Here is a 21,118-nt window from a genome sequence, read left to right on the forward strand (position 1 = left end):
CTGTACAGATCGTTTTTTGCTTATGTGGTTTATGGGCTTTCCACGATAAAACGTGTTTACATGACCTCACATGTTATCAGTTTATAAAGCATAATCGATATTAAGGTGTGAGTGTTAGTAGTTAGACTAATAGTTGCTAGTAGATGTTCTGTACCGACTGCTATAGACAACTGAATAAGGCAGCCATCACTGTCTACTCCTAATGTTAGCCACCTCATCTCAATGCATTCATTTTGCTCAACTTTGTCACATTGCCATCAGCTTCTGTTCATCATGTCACCTGAAATTGCCAACTATCACCAGAAAAGAAATACTTTGAGACTCTTTGTCACTGTAAATGCCTTTAAAAAAATCTGATTCTGACACTGTGAGGTCCGTATTGGAAGGTATTGTGCGATAGAGAGAGGCAAGGAGTGATAGACCAAGCTGTGTATCATCATTAGAAAGTGAAGTATGGCGTAGGAGGGTAAGGAGAATGAGCGAGTGAGTTGAGTCCTGTTTGCACAGTTTAGCTCTTGCTTGGCTGTCTCTCCTTTTGGGAACACTGAGTTCTAAGTGTGCAAGCCAAAGCCATAATCAAACCGGAAGAATGGCAAGGTCAAGTGTGTGAAGACCATGCTGCAGGCATGATTGAATGGCCCTTTACAACTACTTGACTAAGGTATAGAGAATCTTTTCTTTTTGAAATATTTATTGAGAAGTTTTAAGGTTTTAAATACACCTTAATAGTTTAAATAATAATTGTGATTTATTTATGAATAAAGTCAGATGTTGTTTGTAGATTCAATTATATATAGCATTATTTTTTAAGTATCATTTAAAATGTCTTTGTCTGTCTGGCATAAACGCTGCAGTGTTACATGAATACGCCACTGACCTTGAGGAAAATATTACACTATTTTTTATGACAAACAAACACTGAAAACAAAAGCAATATTGTGAAGAAAAATATGAAATTAAACTATTACAGCATATTACATACTTCATAAAATTAGTATTAAATCAATACCAAAAAGAAAAATAAATATATCACATCCTAATCTGTGTGTTTAACATGCATAATGTGTTCAAACTTGTTTAACAAAAGAGTATGGGAAATGCCTGGAGATGTGACCTGTAAGCACAGGTCCAGTGGCAGATCTAGGACAGAGATTTCAGAGGTAGAGTGACCTTACCTGACTGCCCTTACACAGCACCCACATGCTTCCTCTCTACTGACAAGCTTGAGGTCAAACACAAACACATTAACTAAAGGGGCAAGGTCCTATTCACAGGCTGACATACACTCAAGAACACTGTACTGTAAAAATGGCCTTCAGTTCTCTGCAACCTTCTTAAACCAATCAGAATGTGATTGTATGTTAAAGCGGGGTCATGGGTCAAGTCTCTAGGCAAGATTAAATCAAGCAAAACGACAAGAAAACCAGTGTGATACACTGATTTTACTGCTGTCCTCCAAAGCCATTTATACAACAAGGACTCTAAGGGCCTGTGTCCACCACAGTGTATAAACGTTGAAACGTTGAAAAAAACACCATGAGCTATTCCCAAAAACACCAACTGAGGGGGTTTGGCAGCGTTTTTCAGCTCATTACTTTGGTTGAAATGATTTTTAGTTTATCAGTCTCTGTACGATGCACCGGATGGTTGGTGTTGTATTTGTCCCACACCCCTCCACTATGATTGGATGGCTGAGTGAAGTGACATTGATTTCTTCTTGTTTTTCAATTTTTAACTTTCGGTGAAACGCTCAGCTCGTTAATGTCACTTTTTAATCAGCTGTCCAATCACAGTGGAGCATAGTGGTGTAACAGATCGCAGTTGATCCATATGTATCATGACCCACTAATACACAAATTTAAATAGGGAAAGTTTATTATTTGCACATGTTTCAAAGGCTTGCAAATGTTAACATTCAAGTGATTTTTAACAATTTAACAAAAAACAAAAGTGAGCAGCATTCTCTATGCATAGACACACATGCGGTTGCATGTGTCTGGTCCAGCACCAGTCAGTTGTGATCATCCCTATGCCCTTCTAGGGCTGGGTATTGCTTAAAATCTTTCGATCCGGTGCCAATTTCGATACTTCTGTTTCAATGTAGGTTCCTTACGATACCATATGTTTTAAAATCCATTTAAACATTAACAAAAATACATTAAACACACAACTTTTACTTTCACCTTCACCCTAATTAAAACAAATTCTGGTAACACTTCTCACTCAGGGTAACATTATTAATAAAACTGGTTGTGCTTTTGAATAGGGGTGCGCAAGCAGACACACTTTTCAGTTTTTTTATGAAAAGAAGAAAACAAAAATAAAGAAATTAAGAATATAATTAACAATGCTTTATTTTATGAAATGTAAAATGGTATTTAGCTTGGACTAACAGTATTTAAATAAGTGGGTTCATTTTAGCTGCAACTTTGACAAAAAGTTAAAATATTTTAATTATTTTAATTCACGTGGTGGTGGACAGCCAATTGCCGGCGCTTTAGGTCCAAGTACAGGCTCACACAGACACAGCCGCTTGGCTTTTGGAATCGAAATTTGGCACCAAAAATAAAAAAAATTTCGATCCTTAAAGTATCTGAGGTTTTCTTTCGATACAATAAAAGTATAGACGTTCTGTACCCAGCCCTATGCCCTTCAATGATCAGAACGCTTGATGTATAAACTTGAGTTGCGCTACTGTGTCTCCATCTAAATACATTTGGCGAATAGAGCAATGAAAAACAAAGTTTTTATGTGGAGCTACTGTTTATGCTGCGCCGTTTGGAATTCACTCTTCGTCTGTGTGTGCACGTGTTTAAGCGCACTCAAAAGTGCACACACGGAGAGACGCGTTTTAAAAAGCAAGCAAACATAAAATCTTTCTGTTCTTGACAGGGCACAAACAAACAAAATGACCTCCCCAGTATTCTTTTTCTAATAAAAACATTTGTTTATGTCTTAAGTGTATGTGTAGGCAGAAAACTGTCTGTGCTTATCTTAAAGAGACAGTGACCTCAATTAACCTACTTAAGTCGGTGTCATTAATGTTAATCAAACAACCCAAGACAAAGAGAAAATCACTTCTGTAGCCTTAAAAATTATAATTATGTTTAATTTATTGAATAAAGAGAGTGTTATTATTCATTTGATTTCTGTACCTAATGCTAATTTTAAACCTTACTTAATATGCAACTTTATCTTTTTATAAATATGTTTGTGATTTTTTATTTGTTCTTATTAGATTCCCCCCCCCCTTTTTTTGCTGATCTGAACCTCAAAAACCGTAATGTGATCCAAATGGTGAGTTTTGTGATCCGAACCATGAGTTTTGTGATCCGTCACACTCCTAGTTGAGAAGAGACAAACACCACAACAACCAACCGGGCACATCCTACTATGACTAATAAAAAAACAAAACAAAGGTATCACAGCAAACAAAGTATTTAGCTGAAGAAATGCTGGCAAGTGCCCACAGTTGGCATCTGCCTGCCGTTTTCAGCCACGTTTAAACACTTTTGTGTACACAATCCCTAAGCTCCTCTTCTGCTGCCGGCGTTTTAAAAATGATGCTTCCATGGAAACAACTGGAAAAATATTCTGGCGTTATGAAAAACACTTTGGTGGAGACAAAAGCTAATGTTCCAAAAACAATTATTATTAATAAAAATACTTTAAACAGTTAAAGGTCACATTCTTTCTGTGTTTTTGAAGCTTTGATTGCGTTTAGAGTGCGCAATATAACATGTGTTCATGTTTCACGTTTAAAAAACACGTTATTTTTCACACAATTTACTTTTCTCTATATAGCTGTTGTCATTGTCCCAAAAATGGGCTGATGTCTTCCTTGTTCTATGAAGTCCCTCCTTCAGAAATACGTAACGTGTTCTGATTATGTAGCATATATTGACTAATTAACAATTTGAAATGTCAGAACCTCCTGGTATCAATAGATTTGATGCCAGATTGTAAGGCCACAGCTCATATGCTGTGTCGCAACCTTGCATTGAGGCTTTAGAGTGTGTAAGTCATGTGGGTTCACATATCGAGTTTACGGCCGACAGTGACATACGTATCATATGCTCTGACAATGGCAGCTCATTCTTCATATGAGAACCTGCCCAAAACTCCAACAATGATTCAAACGCTCCATCCATCAACCAGCCTCGCCTCGTGAGTTTTGTAGCGTGAGCAAATTGTAATGCAATATTGCCAGGCAACGTTCTTTCAAGTATAAGGCTTGCAAAAAACAGAGCAATGAGTTTCAGCAAAGAAACAGCAGGGGAATTAGCCACAATCTATTGCCCAAACTAGCTAATGCACCTTTTTGCTCAAAGCAATGTTTCCTGGCAGCAACATAATTGCTGTTGTTGGCATGTACCATTAACTCTCAGATTGGTGTTTAACTCACTGTCTGGTCTAATATGCTAGGAAAGCTTGTTTACATCTCATCTCCAAAATCTACTTAATCGCTTGTCTAAAATAAAAGGATCACTTTCTTTGGTACTCTTCTAAACAGTACAACATTTAAACACACGGTCAAAAAACCTTTAAAGATAACTTCCTCCTCTCCCACTTAAAGTACATTTAAAAAGTTAGAACTTCTTCAAAGACCTTTAAATATTAGGGAGGGGCCTTTTAACCAAGCACATCTCTGAAGCAGAGGAGATCATTCATCTTAAAAAGCCACAAGAGTCAGAAGTTATTTCCTCACATCTCAGTGTTTTCTGATGTCTGGTAGCAGGAGGTGTAAAACCGATGGCACAATGTCCTTTAGTGGTGCCTGTTCTTCTGGAGAAGGAGAGAGCAGGGTCACTGAGAAGCTCAGATCAAAGACAAGCCCAAGAGGAGTACTTCTGAAGGGAACACACGGATACCTACAATAGTCATGGTGGCACTCAGCTGAAATCTGGCAGGGGTCTTACTTGTGCCTGACATGTAAAGTACAGAAAATGTTGTCCTGCTTCTGCTACAAAACCACACAGTGAATACAGTCACAAAAAAAACAGAGGCTGTAAGGAGAGAGCTTACGGATAACATTTTGGCGTACATTCACACAGTCAATGTGTGGGATTTCCAATTTAGACGACTCTCGTGTTTTCAAACTGTACATACAAACAACAGGAGCAGATAAAATAATATCTGTAGCAAACAAAGTTAATACCCTTTTTATCTTCCTATATCTTGTAATAGCCTGGAGTCATGCCTGTAACTATTGACTATATACAAAAGTAAACATTAAGTCTTTGTGTTGTTGCTGTTTTTATAAGACTCAAAACTATGACAAGGTTAGTGATTACAAGTAAAGGATGTCAAAGTACAAGTGTGCTGTCAGGGTATTGTGTAAAGACAACTTGTTGTCAACTATACACCATACAGCACCTATTTCATTGCTAAAAAACAAGGTTTTTTTGTGTATATGGTATAATACAATGTGTTTGTGTGGTTTATGGTAAAAAACACATTATTTTCTACATACCGTACATGTCTGTAGCACCAGATTTCACACTCTTCCTGAAACACACAGATTTGAAAAGCTCTGTGTCCCTGATTGGCCAGCTAATCTGTACGTTGTGATTGGTCTGAATACATCTGATGTCAGCCGGAAATGTGACGCTCCTTAACCATGTTTGAAAGATTTTGTTGCTAACAATAGTTAACTTGCAGAGTCCGAAGCGGGAGGAATTAGGATAATGTCGGTCTTGCCTACATCACCAATCCCAGGAAGTAAACTCTAGCCTACAATCCGTATGCTTACTTTGGGGTTTGTACCTTTTGCATATCGTTAACATGTACTAATACACACACACCAAAGGAAATGAAAAATCGTGAATCGGACAATAGGTGCTCTTTAAAGTTGGATTGTGACATTGAAAATATGATGTGTTCACCTAGAATGTTGTATTTCATAGGCAATGCCTGCATGCACCAAATCTTCATAAATCCATCTGAATTCAATCCAATAGCAGATTAGGAAAGCACAGTTTATATGTATCCTAAAAATTGCTATCCGATTTAAACACCTGTCTAAATGTATCAGAGTCCTGCACGGGTAAATTTTTGGAGACTCACTCCTGCCCGTACCCGCAAAGTTCAGCACCAGATCCGACCAGTCACTCGTGATAATATCAAAATTAAATCCGCACCTACCCAGACCCGTTAATATTTGGCCCATTACCCGACCCGTACCTGCATAAAATCGCACACGCATAATTCACACACGCTAAAATCATTCCAATTAAAGGGTCTCTAAGCGAATCTGTGCGACGTCACTTTTTGTTGATATTTGAACTGTTTCCAAACAAACGGAGCGTAGCTCACTCCTTCCCCTCCCCCTCGTGCTTTCATGAACGCGACCAACCCCCACCACCAAATCCTTCTTGGCGTTTATTGGCTGTAATACTTTGTTTTGTTTCGTGGTGCAGGTTTGGCCACTGTGTGTATATTGAAGTTTGTAGAGCCTGGGCTGTCTACAGAAATCGCGTTTTTTTACAGTTTGATCAGCGGTCAGGTAGCAAGCAGATAGTGAGGAGATGTTTGCTGTATGTAACAAAAAATGCTTTATGGTCTAAAACGCGTGAATTCCCTTAGAGCACCTTTAAAGTGCTTTATTTTTTATATCTCGAACCTCTCTCAACATCACAATAGCGTTATGAATGGGCTAATGAAACGGGCTAAAAACTGATGTACATTCCCTATATTCCAACCAAAAGTGAATTGCCAGATCCAAGTAACAAATCCAGCCCAATGGCCATTCAAAACTAGCCCAAAACCAGCCCTATTACCATGCACAGCAATGTGCATAAGTGCGCTACTTTGCAAAGCTGCGCTACCGTCCATTATGAAGTTTACACTTCACATCTGAATGAATGTTCAAAGTCAAGATTAGATGGAAAAAGTTGTTCTTAATTTTACAGATGTGCATTGGAAACAATTTTGAATAAGAACAATGCTACTTTATTGTTTTTTGTCATGTGATTGTAAATGAGACGTAACCATAACCGCTAAACATGAGCAAAATTCCACTGCGCATGTATTTTTGAATCAGATTCAGAAAACACTATGATTCACAATTTTCCATACTTAATTTACTCCATTGATCAGATTACTATAGGTCTACACCACCCCATTCAATCTGATTCGAATTAACCTTATTCAGATAGATTAAAGAGTTTATATAAAGGTTTTTTAGTCTCGAGTCATCAATCTGATTAGATATGGATCATTTGGTGCATGTACACATACCTATAGTAAAACTGTATATGGGTATACGATGAGTTGGGGGGCACATTTAGCACTTCAAAAGATCTGAAAAATGCATTCTGCAGTGAAAATGCTACTCAAGAGATAAGATTGTTTAGGAAAGTATTTATATCTGTGCATTTAATCTGGGAATATAACAAGAAGGAAAAGCTAAAAATCGATAGATCCAAGCAAGATGTCACAGTGACCAATCACGGCCGGCTTCTGTCACTGCATCACTGTGACATGGGTATTTAGAGCTTTCTAATTGGTCACGCTGTGCGAAGACTTCGAAGCTGACAAAATGACAGCTGACAATGGATCCTCGCTCACTGTCAAGCTATACATCCACAAACCGCCCACATCCTGTAGCTAAGGTGCCACAGTTATGCAGTGCAAAAATTGTAGAGTGAACCTTGCAACTTTCTGTGGATTCAATAAGATGGCATGCTGTCTCACAGCTGGCCAATCAGTGCCAAAAGCTGCCGGGGATTCAGTGTGTTTGTGTGGGTAGGCGTGAGAAAAAGCAGTGGGGGGGATGTATGTAGCGAGCGACCCTAGTTTCTTTCTCTATTCTCCATTGTCGTTCTGTTTTGCTGGCCAGGGTTTAAGGCACTCCCATCCATCCCCAAAACAAGAATGCCTCTTCGCTCCAATTAAAATTTCTTTGGCACAATTTCTCTGCGGTTATCTTTTCATTTTGTATCTGTCTGTGGAAGGCGCTTGCCAGGATTCTCCATTCATTCGGCGATCAATCGTAGCGCGCATACAAACGTCCTGCAGGACCCCACAAGCACAAACTCGTCCTTTACTCTCTCTGTCTCTTTTTCTTTCTCACACACGGCAGACAAATAAAGGCACACAGAATTATACAATCGAGGGAATGTGCATGCAAAGCACCTCTGAATAATGAATCCTTCCCTCTCAAAGGAGGTCCCTATTAAGAAAAAAACTCCAAAAAAAGTAGATGACCATTTTACGAGTGTCTTGAGATCAAACAATGACATCTTTTCTTGTGATAGGTTTGCACACCTAGGTGAGGTAGGTGTTCACTGGAGGTATTATAAGTAAGTAAGGTGCTAGCTTAATTGGCACAGAGCTGGAAGGACCACAGGAGGGGAGGAGACAGAGGTGGGTGGACGGTTCAGAGGCCACAACTCTCTTCCTGGCAGAACTGATAGCACCACATGGACCACACACACACACACACACACACACACACACACACACACACACACACACACACACACACACACACACACACACACACACACACACACACACACACGCTTTGTCACTTAACTCCCCAAAGCGTAGTACACTGAAGCATTCATACTCTCCCTTTCTCTTAAACACTCATTATAAAGGTCAAAATAACAATCATTCACAAACACAGCCATACTGCACACCATACATGCAGGCAAAAACAGCATAGAGTCAAAACAGTAAGATTATATATAAACAAATTGTGACCCTGTCTGTGAAATCCAAGCTAATTATGAGATTAGGAGCATCAAAGATTGATTTCACATTAATTTGAATTTTTGATTTGGCTTTGCTCAGTCAGCATTAAAGATATCAAGGTTATATTTTCACAAAATGTTCTTTATATTACATTGGATGATTACAAAATTACAAAAAGTGACTTTGCTGGGTTTTCCTGGAGACTGAGTCAGAAATAAATACACATTTTTCAAGACAAAAAGATTTCCATGATTTTTTTTATGAATACTCTAGTGTTACAACATTTTAATATCACTGTATGATGGCACACACACGTGTATTGCAAAGATATATTAGCAAAAAATGTTTTTTCAATAATTTACTATGTTCATACCTCAACTTAGACGAATAATACATACCTATCTTTTTTCATTGTGTGCACTTAATCTGTGTCATAGACTGTAAAAAAAGATGGACGAGGCCTGTTCACTCTCTTCCATTGGTGAAAAGTGAAGCCGCCAGTGTCCCGATATGGCGCTGACATCTTTGGTCTTGAGTCTGCGCAATAGTGATTTCGGGACCAGTCATGCGCAGTAGTGAGCAGGAAGTGAAGCCGCAAAGTCAAAACCCCGCCCTCGCTCTCGTAGAATGCGCATATCACACGAAATCACAGCTGTCAATCATGACGTGACACCACCGTTTTTATATCATTAAATAACTAACTAAACACAAACCTATTTTGAAAACAAACATTTGAATTTACATCAGCGTGATAAAAACTACAGTAAATGACAGAAACCAGCTTCGGAAAAAAGATAATTGAAGTGTAAATAATTTTTTTAGTTGGTCTCAAGTACCATTGAATAACATGGGGAGGCGGGCTTTATGACCTATACTGGGACCAGTCACTGGGGGGCGATCGAGACGTTTTGGCTTCACTTTTCAGGGCTTGTGCGGAACGCTTGATCTGTGTACAGCACGTCGTGAATGCGTTCGCATTTAGCCTAGCCCCATTCATTCCTTAGGATCCAAACAGGGATGAATTTAGAAGCCACAAAAAACGTCCATTTTTTCACCATTTAAAGACTGTTACATGAGTAGTTACACCAGCATGGTGACACAAAATAAAACTTTTGTTTGGAGCCATATGAATGAATGGGGCTAGGCTAAATGCGAACACATCCAAGTTGAGATAAAAACATAGTAAAACATGGAAAAACGGTGGTGTTTTCCTTTGATAATGTATCTGTTTGACACAGACTACGAAGTGTTTTTTATTTTATTTTTTTATTTATTTAACCAGGAAGATCCAATTAAGACGCACACAACATCTCTTCTACTATGGAGTATTGGTCAATGAAAATAAATATGTATATCTAAAAATGAAATCTAAAAAGCAGTAAAAACCCTAATAGCTATTAAAACAAACATTAGTGACAAAATGTCACTTTTACCAATATTAACTTTTACCAATAATAATGAGATGTTCAAGCATCAAATTATCATATTTTGCAATTAAAGGCACTTCTGGCATCCAATAACTATTTTCATAATTGGCTATGAGTTAATTTTGGTAAAGCAGCATTTATATGTAGTCACAAATGAGAGCAGATTAGCAACAATAACTGCTCTAATTTATTACAAAAATATCTCAATATTTTTTGACTCGCAAATTGAAATCGTTCAAATCCGATAATGCAACACAGACAATGAGATGACAGCACATTGAAAAGCTAGACTAGACATAAAAACACAAAAGGTCTTCCTTCATCCAGAATAAGTGAATAAATGAAAACATTTAAAATCAAGTGGAAATGCATTCACTGTAATCCTCTACTCTAAATAAATCATAGATCTTAGGTTTTTAATAATGCGTCATATTTAAATAACATTTGTGATTATTCAGAAAATCTTCATTTGGCATCTTTATCTTAACCTTGATCACAATAAAACAAAACTCACTCGCTTCCTCATTCTTAACTTCTACAGCTCAAGCCAAAATGCCGAAAATCAAATTTGCACTCGGAGAGAGAAAAATGACAGCTCTCCAATTGGGTAAAAGAGTCATCGATCACATCGGCCAGTGTTATTACTGTGACAGAGCTGTGCTCAGCGATTCTGCACATATTCATTTTGAGCAGAGTTCAGAAGGGGACCGTGAGTATATCGAGCGTCCATCGCACAATACACCTGATTCTATAGAGTAATACTTTCTGCCAGCTCACCAATCAATGCAATTCAGCTTCAATCAATTCCTTTATACTCAATTCAATAGATGTGTCATTGGCATCACTTAAAATATACATAGAGGGGGTGTATATGATAAACAGTAGTATTAGGCTCTCCTCCCAGGCACACATAAAACACACACCTTGTTATTTGTTATCAAAAACACATTGAAGTTTTACCATCACACCTGTGCATAGTCAGCCTCATTATTTGAGATCCAGGGTCAATGGTTTGCACATGCAAAAAATAACATAGGTTATTATGGTTACATTGCCACATTCAAAATAATAAGCAGTATGTAGTGAATACAATGTAAAAAAGAGAGGGGCAGACAATGGTCAACAACCCCAAACACTGATGCAATCTCGACAGAGCAAACAATATCAAATCAAGATAGTTTTCACTGCAGTTTTACACAGGCATCGGTTTATCTCTCTGTGCTGACTGTGTTTGTGTATTTTTTAGAAATGCAGCTGAGCATGTATACTACTGTTCAAGGGTTTAGGGTCACTTAAATGAAATGTTTTTCATGATTTTAAAAACCTTTTGATTTGAAGGCGTGTGTTTGAATGTTTAAAATTAGTAACAGGGAGAAAAAGAAAACTGTGTCAACATATTACAAAACAAACATTTTATTAAAAAATGTTTTTGAAATGGATAACTTGGACCAAATAAAGAGAAATCATTCAATAGCATAGATAAAAAAACTGCAAAGATGTTTAAAAAGCATCCAAGGGTGAAACCTCAAGAAGCTGACAGATAGAATGCCAAGAGTACTTTTTAAGTAAATCTAGTCAAAAGTTGACTACCCTAAAGATATAAACAAGTTTTATAACAAGTAACACAGTATAAACAACACAATTTCTAAAGTTGCATTTGTGTTATTCCATAGTTTTGAGGCTGCATTATTCTTGTATATATGCAAATTAATATGAATAAATAATGAGTAAGTGATCCTTTTTCCTTTATTTCTTAACGCCATTCCAGCATCTACGGCTATATTCATGGCAAGAACCAGGTAATCCTACACAAGTTTATTCAGACAAGTTGATTTATACACAAGTTGGGGGAGGGACAATTTGGTATCTCCAATTTGCCTAACTTGCATGTTTTTGGCCTGTGGGAGGAAACTGAGGTACCCGGAGTAAACCCACGCTGACACAGGGAGAACATGCAGAAACTCCACACAGAAAGGCCACCTGCCCTAGCTGGGGCTTGAACTGGGAACCTTCTTGCTGTGAGGCAACAGTGCTTCAAACTTTTTCCGCGTGCGGACCCCCTTGTGTACGGTGAATTCCTTTGAAAAGAAAATTTATGACAAAAACAGTTCTAAAATGTAACACTTTATTTGAACAAAACATATTAAATTAGTAGTAGTGCTGTTGGTAAGCAGCCTTATTTTTTTTTTAGGTTTAATTACACAGAATTCGTGATAAATGAATGTATTAATTTTATTAATTATTATTATTATTATTATTATCTCAAATTATTATTATTATTATTATTGTGTCTTCTTTGTGTTTTTGCTGCTGTAACACAGAAATGTCCCCATTGTGGGACGAATAAAGGAATATCTTATTTTATAAAATGTCATAAAACTGGGGCCCCCCTGGCACCATCTCGCGGCCCCGGCCTCCAGTTTGAGAACCACTGGTGTAGATTTTATAGGCTGTGTTCAACTAGGCAGCATTTTTATAATTGATAGCAGGCAGGTGAAAAGATATATGAAGGAAATGGCAGACATCAAAGATCATCTGAGGAGTGTGTAATCTTAAAGGTCTGCCCCATAACCCTTTCTGAAAGCATGTATGTGCTCTTGACAGCATTCACAGGTACATGATAAAAGCTTCTCTTGGGTTCTCTTTTGGGTCAATTACATTTAAATAAGAGGTGCACTGAAACTCAGTACACAATTTAAATGCACACATAATACGTAGTTTTATATAAAAGTCAGAAAAACGTATTGACTTTGTCTAAATTTAATATCTTAGGTTGGCTAAATGGGATGTGACTTAAAGTTTTCATACATCTGTTTTATAAACCCAAAAGAAACTAGATGATTGGATGAAAACCTTCAGACATTACTGTTTGTTCAGACAGTAAAGGTCAACAGCAAAACTGGGAGGAATACTTGCATGACTTTTCACAGCAGTAGAATTGAGGGCGCACTCACATTAGTGCTAACCTCAATCAAACCAAACCCCACCGTGAGTGTCGCCCCTCCCTACTCCCCCAGAAGCATGCACTCACACTGTACTATGAGCGATCCAAGCTCAGGCTTTCGTCATTAGGATGTGATTGTTTCAAAGGAAACAGGAAGTGCTCTCTTAAGACTGGAGCCCATCGTAATGTTAAGTCTGTGTTTTTTATTCTGAGCCGTTTGATGCCCGATGACACACAGCCCTCTCACATGTGTGTGCAGGTCAAACATTCACGTAACCTTGCTGCATCCATCAGAAGATTTTTTAAATATATGCTGGCCTAATGAGACACACTGGCACTGGTGTATCGTTACACCCCTAATCACTAATATACTGGGTTCCTGTACCTAGAACATAATTTAGGAATATATCACTGACACAATTAAAGAAATAAATGACTAAAACACTTACAACTTTTTGCTGCCGTGGATGATCTTGTTTAATTTTGATGAATTGTTCAGTCTACAAGTCGATTCGTCCTGGGTGTAAATCTCAGCATGTGTTCAGATACCTGTAATGAGGACACAGAGGACACATGAGGTGAAAGTTTGATAGATAACTGCTTGCTTCTTGCATCACGGTCCAGTCGATGTTTGCACAATCTGATTTGAGCATTGCCTCTGTGTCAGATTGCCCACTTTTCTCCCCTAGACTATGCTCTGAACACCACTAAAGCACTTTGTGGGTTTTGTGTGCTGATGCTCATCTGTTGACAAACCACACAAAGACAAGAACCCATCCATGACCAATAGACCTCTTGCATTTGTGTCACATGTTTATAAACTGATCTAAGTACAGAGAAGTCCAGAAAAATAATTAAAGAGAGGACAGTTATAGAGAAAGGTATAGCATGAAGATTTGACCCTAGACCAGTGGTTCTCAACCCCAGTCCTCAGGCCCCGCCTCCCAGAATGTTTTAGATGTCTCCTTATATGAAACACCTGATTCCACTTATTAGGCTCCTTCCAGATTGTTTGAAACTTTTCTTTTGCTTAACACACTAACTAGCTGATAAACTGACTGCCCTAGACAATGGAGCCTTACAACAAAAAAAAAATGGTGCTAAATGGCACTAAATTATCGTAATTATAGGGGAACCATTTATAATACCTATATAGGACCTATGAAGAAGCAAACTTGGTAATATAGCACCCCTAATGTGGTTCTACACAAGTGCTGCATAGTTGCTATATGACACTTAAAATGGTTCCCCTATGATTATGAGCAAGTGAACGACTTGTTTTTAGAGTGTATAGTGTTTTTTGCAATGAACAGTATGCATCTGGTGGCTTGGAAGTAGATTTTGTGTTATAGCTTGATTCGCTACAGCGCAGGTTGGTTATGCACAACAGGAAGCAGAGAGAAAAAACAGGGACATGGAGGGAGGCAGACACAGACTGACTGACAGACGAGATGCTGTGTGAGAGAAAAGAGGGTGGGCAAAAAAGATAACAGAGGAAGCACACAGCAAGGCTCCTTTGTTCTTGTTGATGCAAATCGAAAGTTCAAAGTTTAATGATACAGTAAGCTGAGAGACACACAACATCTATCCAAGAGAGGAAACCTTTATTGAGCGATTTTAGTCTAAATTATTCATGCGTAAGATATGATGCACACATGCATAGCCAGTTTCACATGCATTAAACCTAATTCACAAAGTATACATATATAAAACAAAACATAAAACATTCTCATAAAATGATGCTAAATACAATTTACAGATGTACAACTATGCACAACATTTTAAAAGCTTAAAATTTACAAGTTTATCATGGAATGTAAACATGCAATATGTCAATAATGTGTGAATTGTATTGGATTTGTGTGTGTGGTTTTTTGAGACTCTCCTGGCAGCACTAACCCCTCTCATATTTGTTGTCATACTCTTTAACCAATCAAATTCAAGTTGCAATATGAACGCAAATACAAATCTAGACATGCATTTACATCCAGTACAATGGCATTGTGTATGTATAATGTGCTCATTAAAAGTGACAGCATTTATACAACGGTACTCTTACCGACGCTCAATACTGTAAGTCTAAAAACATTACATTATCTCACTAAACTGAGTCTATATTTGCCAATAATTATATTTAAAGGTACTCTTATTCTGAAAGGATTAGTCAATTTTCTTTAAAAAAAAAAATCCAGATAATTTACTCACCACCATGTCATCCACAATGTTGATGTCTTTCTTTGTTCAGTCGAGAAGAAATTATGTTTTTTGAGGAAAACATTCCAGGATTTCTCTCATTTAAATGGACCCCAACACTTAATTAACTCAACACTTAACAGTTTTTTTCAACAGAGTTTCAAAGGACTCTAAACAATCCCAAAAGAGGCATAAAGGTCTTATCTAGCGAAACGATTGTCATTTAAAATTTTAAATATGCACTTTTAAACCACTTCTCATCTATCTCCGGTCCTGTGATGCGCCAGCACGACCTCACGCAAAACGTCATCACGTCAAGAGTTCACGAATGATGTATGCGAAACTACGCCCCAGTGTTTACAAGTATGGAGAAAGAGGGTGTTTCGATGTTGTTGTATGTGAAATGACACTAATTAATGTATTTGTGTCAGTTTACTATTTAAAATAGTCCACAAATGTGCGTTTTATATATGTGATACGCAACCTTTCTACGTCACTATGCTGGCGCATCGCAGGACCCGAGATAGACTAGAAGTTGTGGTTTAAAAGTTCACATTTTTTATTTTTCTTGTCAAAAATGACAATCGTTTCGCTAGAAAAAATCCTTATTCCTCGTTTGGTATCAATTAGAGTCCTTTAAAACTCTGTTGAAACTGCAATTTTAAACTGCATTAAAACTGTTACGTGTTGGGGTCCATTAAAGTCTATTAAAATAAGGAAAATCCTGGAATTTTTTCCTTAAAAAAAATTATTCTCGACTGAACAAAGAAAGACATCAACATTTTGACATTGGATGACATGGTGGTGAGCAAATTATCTGGATTTTTTTTTTTTTTTAGAAAATTGACTAATCTTTTAAACTTATTCAAAGAGCACTCATTAATACAAATATTGAGAGCGATGTTCCCCTCTCCACTGACTAATCCAACATTGGTTGAGAAGTGATACAAACTGGACGACCTCCAGTATATCAAACAGTGAACTTCTCTCGTTTTCATTTAACTGAAAGCTTCCTTAACGATCCACTGCAAAAATCCTCCTATATTCAGTCTATACATTATAGCATGCAGTAAACGGGACACATCTGGTGTGCTATATTCCGCCCTGATCTTTTCTTTACACATGTAACCCACGTCTTCACTCTGCCCTAACGCCTCAATGTGACAGAACAAAGTCTATAGTTCATTCAGAGTGTTAATTAATTCCCCAAAATCTCTAAGGATATGGCCCGCATGCTGATTGGTTGACTATTTGACAGCAGTAAAAATCACCCATGTCAGTCTCAACATCATCAGGCTGAAACCAGACAAACTCCATTTCTATCCTCATTATTCAGGTCTCTACTGATTATCAAGTTTGCACATGCAAAAGTCCACAAAAGGCTCAAAAATGAGTTTTCAAAGAAATCCCATCAATGCACCATCAAACCAGACAGCATCGGTGATCTACAGTACATGTGACAGGCTGATGGTCGGTAAAGTACGTACAACCGCGTAGGGACGGTCGTGACTCATCGCTCCAGCGGGGAGTCGTGAGAGACCGGTGAAATGGTGACATAACCGCATGTGCAATGACAGGGTAGAAGATTAGAAAATGATCATATTGGAGATTGGAGGGCTGTGCTGCCGTGGCAACACTCTGAATTATGAGTATATTTCAAAAATGAGAGGAGGGAGGAGAGAGGCAATAAGTGAAATACCCTTTTAAGATCCTGCAATTTCAGTAGCATTTTATCAGAAAAGCACAGCTACAAATCTGGGGAGCCACATGAGTAAGAATGGAGAAAATAATGGAGGCAGGGTATACATAGCTGCTAATCTTACGACAGTTAATGATTTAATTACACCAGAAACTATACAAGTCATAAAAATGACTAAAGAGAGAATAAAAGTAGAGTTATCAGAGATTAGACAGGCCTAGTAAGGGAAATGGAAAATGAGGTCTAAAAAATACTTCAAATTCATCAGTGTGAATATCTGAAAATGAAAGAAACAATTTGTTTAATACTATAATGAAAGAGGTTGACAGAAAGACATCAGCACAGGAAAGATATGGTCACTGATGCTCTCATACATCCCTACAGAACCATTCAGTCTGTCTGAAGGCATTTCATCATCTCGGCTGCAAAAGATAGCAAGTAGAGGAGATAAACCAGAAAGGTGATCCTGTTTTCATATAATCTCTATATCCTGACAAATACTGTCTCTATTCTTTAGCACTGGACACATCTATTCACATATCTGCCTCTAAAAGCCTAGGTACAGCGCGAGCATACGCGCACAGTCGATAACACAGCCTTGCAAAGCACAGTTCATTTGACTCATACACATGCACTGACACGCGACACATGTACAGTTGCAATACCATTCGTGACATAATACATACTCCATACAGTACGTTGCCTAAATGGCAATTTTTTCCCAAATGAAGGGGCTGATGCTTTTAAAAACTGCGAATGATGAGCATTCAGATGCTGTGAAAATCGATAGATGTTTCTACATAGTCTGTGAGCACAAATCTGTGTGGGTCTGCACAGCATCCTCTGTCTGACTCTTGTGCTCTCATGTACTGGTTATGTCATTTCCGATGCAGAGCTTGTTTTTGATAAAACCCTGAAAGATACTTTCTTACATAAAATAAACATTTGCTGCAAATAGGGTTCCCACACATTAGTTAACTTCAAATTCAAGGACCTTTCAAGGACTTTCCAGGTCCAATACCCTCAAATTCAAGGACTAAATGTGGGGACACATTTCAAGTGAGAGCAAGGTTACATCATGTTACATTTTAAGATACATTGTTACAGTTCCCTTTCACGGGAACTCGCGCTGCGTCACTGCTGTGACACTTTGGGGACGCTTCCAGGGGTAAGTGCGTCTATATGTGTTTATCAAATTCAACCAATAGTGAGGCTTAACAACAAAGACAGGGTGACTCGGGAGTCAGGAAGTATATCGGTATCTGAAATATTGCCATACACGGCGTTACATACAACAACAGTTACATACATAACCAGAGAAGTTTTCATGAAGTTTTCATGAAGTTTCATTTTGGTATGAATTTGGCATTTAAAGCGAACAGTTTAGCACGTGCGCTTAAAAAGTCTAGAATTATCCTACACTACACAGGGAATAATATGGATTTTTTTCCAGAAAACATCTTGCATAAAATAGACTCAAGCACTTCCAATGGCCTGTATCTATGTATGTACTGTATACTTTAAAAAACTTCCCAGGGCCTTGAATTTTCCCCCCCAGATTGACCACCTTTCAAGGATATCAAGGACACGTGGGAACCCTGTGCAAATGTTACAAATCTTCGTTTATCTTTTGGAGATAGGGTCATGGTTTTTTTAGGGGTGCCGGAGGATAAACATTCTCTGCCTTCAGCATTCGCTTTCAATTGCAAATAGACTTTATAAGTCTCACTAAATTGTGAAAAGTAAAAAGGCTAAAAGGTTGTTTAGAGTCTTCAACTGCGAGCGAGATCAGGATTTGCGAGTCTTATTAAGCTTTTCCTCCACTCAGGGCCAGAGAGGTGCAGAGCTTATCAGTGAATTCAGATGAGATATGCCAGTAAGCCCTGGAGATATTAGCTAATATGAGTTAGGCGGAGGCAAATTTCTCAAAAATGAATGAGTTGGAAAATTAATCTCATAAAATTACAAATTGAAGGAATTGCAGAGAACAAAAAAGGTCAGCGCACTTATCTTTACGGTTCATGTTCAGGCTGAAAGTATGAATTAAAGGAACAGTTCAGCTAACAAGGAACATTTTTGTCACCATTTTCTCTAATAACAAAACCATATTACTGACTTTCATAGAACGAACGTAGAACGAAGGTGGTTATAATTTTTCAAAGTTTTCAAATTGTCCAAATGTATTATTTTCATACAATGAAAGCATTATAAAACTACCAAAAGAAGTGGTAATAAATGTTTTCCATATAGCTTTCATACCTGCCACCTTACATTCAAACCTGTGTCGCACCTTGAGACTTATTGAGAAGTACCTGAATAAGATCTCGTATACAAAAGATCTTTGTGCTCCTCTGAAGAAAATCAAAACCGTTTCAAATGACATAAGAGCAGGTTGATAAAGACCATCAATATTTAAGTTGTTTCTTTAAGGTTTGCACAACTATTTAAACAACTGTAGATAGATACCAAATACCTTGCCTAAAGGCACTGGATTACAAGACCTTGTAAAGATGTGGAGGTGGAAATAGATTTAACAATGTAAAAAATCTTGTCTTGTGGTATGGAAGATACACATTATTTATTAGGGAGAATAAACACATAAAGTACATATTAGCACTGAGCAACGACAGCAAGAGAAACCATCTCTATTTTTCAGCCTTTTGACCATATTCACCAAATTAAATATTTATACATTGCTCATCCAAGGGCAAAAAAGAACATCACATCAACGTCCAAAACGTTGATTTATTTTATATCTCCAACAAAAGAGAATAAAGTATTAAATAGGCCTAAATTGTAAATATTTAATAGACTGCCCATCTCTAGTACGAACTGCTGTCTTTGACCAGCTGTGTAAGGAGTTTTACTGAGATTGTAAGGGTCTCTATGGAGGGATCATGTGATTATTACTGTACCATTTACTGCATATTCCATGGAGAGGTAAGTCTGTGCTTCATCACATTAATAACAGCAAATAAACATTAATAATGAAGGAGAACTTCATCACCAAAGACGCTCAGAGAAACAAAGGTGACCCTCAGAGAACCACACACACCCAATATCTTGATATACAGACCGAAACTCCCATGACAATGGATGACCCATGACCTTCTGTCTGCTCGTCCTCTTTAACAGCCTTCTTTTGACCTGCCCTTTAATTCCAGAACATAACATTAACTTTTCGGCTCCCATTAGAAACCAGCTGAAATCAATAAAAGCAGAGCCCAGCAGTCCAGCACATCCCATGTGATTCACTGTGACTTAATGACTTTATTTCTGTGCCGTGCTTTCCATCATCCACCTGGTATTTTTAGAGTGGCCCGAGTTCGTGACACAGCTTTAATTTGCAAATGGGTATAAACAAAATGTTCAGTCGAGGCACAGTGCTCTCAGACAGGGCAAAGGGAAGGAACAACAAAGAAAGCAAGAGGGCCAACATCATGACGGCTTCAATGCAATTGCTTTGAGCCTCCGGTTTATTCTACACTGCGGAGCAGACGACACACAGCTCCAACTCCCATCACACAGTCTTCACTTGGCCTTGCCATCCACAATCTCACTGGAGCAGAAAACAGAGAGAGCAGAACGCAGCTCAGATGGAACGGACGGCTCGGTCAGCTGTGCAGGTAGAAAGGATGTTCCCCTTTTTTTCCAACTAGTAATGTTTCACCGGGTCTCTTGGGATTGGGCCGAGCTATTGATCAGACCAGGGGTGATGAAAGAACAGAGGTTGAAACTTTCATTTAGAGATGATGGATGGTTTGTTTTAAACCGGAGAACAAAGAATGGCTATATGTGTTAAGACATAAAAAGGACCCAAATGTAAAGAGCAAATGCAATTAGTGTCACCTTGGTCAAGGTTGGACAGTTGTGAGAATGATGACGATAATTCAAAGAGAGACAAAGGAAAACAAACCACACAAACGTTTGGTTTTCTGTGGGCGCTATTCTCTCTCATGGGTTGTTTTTATTAACAGGGCTCAATGCAACAAATTTGTATACTGGCCCAGTCGGGCCAGTGGTTCAGGGTTTACTTGCCCTGCCAAAATTTTCACTGGCCCCACCAAAAAAGATTTCAGTGTCACAAAAGTAAAATATAGTCAAGTATAAATATACGTTTTATTCATGATTTGAAACAGTGTAATTGATTTGCTG

General features: G+C 38.0%; 1 protein-coding gene across 3 annotated transcripts in view; it reads right to left on the minus strand.

Moving 5' to 3' along the window:
* Window positions 1-21,118, minus strand: part of ndst2a (N-deacetylase/N-sulfotransferase (heparan glucosaminyl) 2a) — a 132,829-nt gene that overhangs the window by 25,989 nt on the left and 85,722 nt on the right. For all 3 annotated transcript variants that reach the window (XM_065296928.1, XM_073812837.1, XM_065296930.2), the window contains one exon: window positions 13,521-13,620. The gene's annotated coding sequence lies outside the window, so the exon portion shown is untranslated. The remainder of the gene's footprint in view (window positions 1-13,520; window positions 13,621-21,118) is intronic.

The sequence above is a fragment of the Paramisgurnus dabryanus genome, chromosome 20, assembly GCF_030506205.2.
Source record: "Paramisgurnus dabryanus chromosome 20, PD_genome_1.1, whole genome shotgun sequence".
NCBI lineage: Eukaryota > Metazoa > Chordata > Actinopteri > Cypriniformes > Cobitidae > Paramisgurnus > Paramisgurnus dabryanus.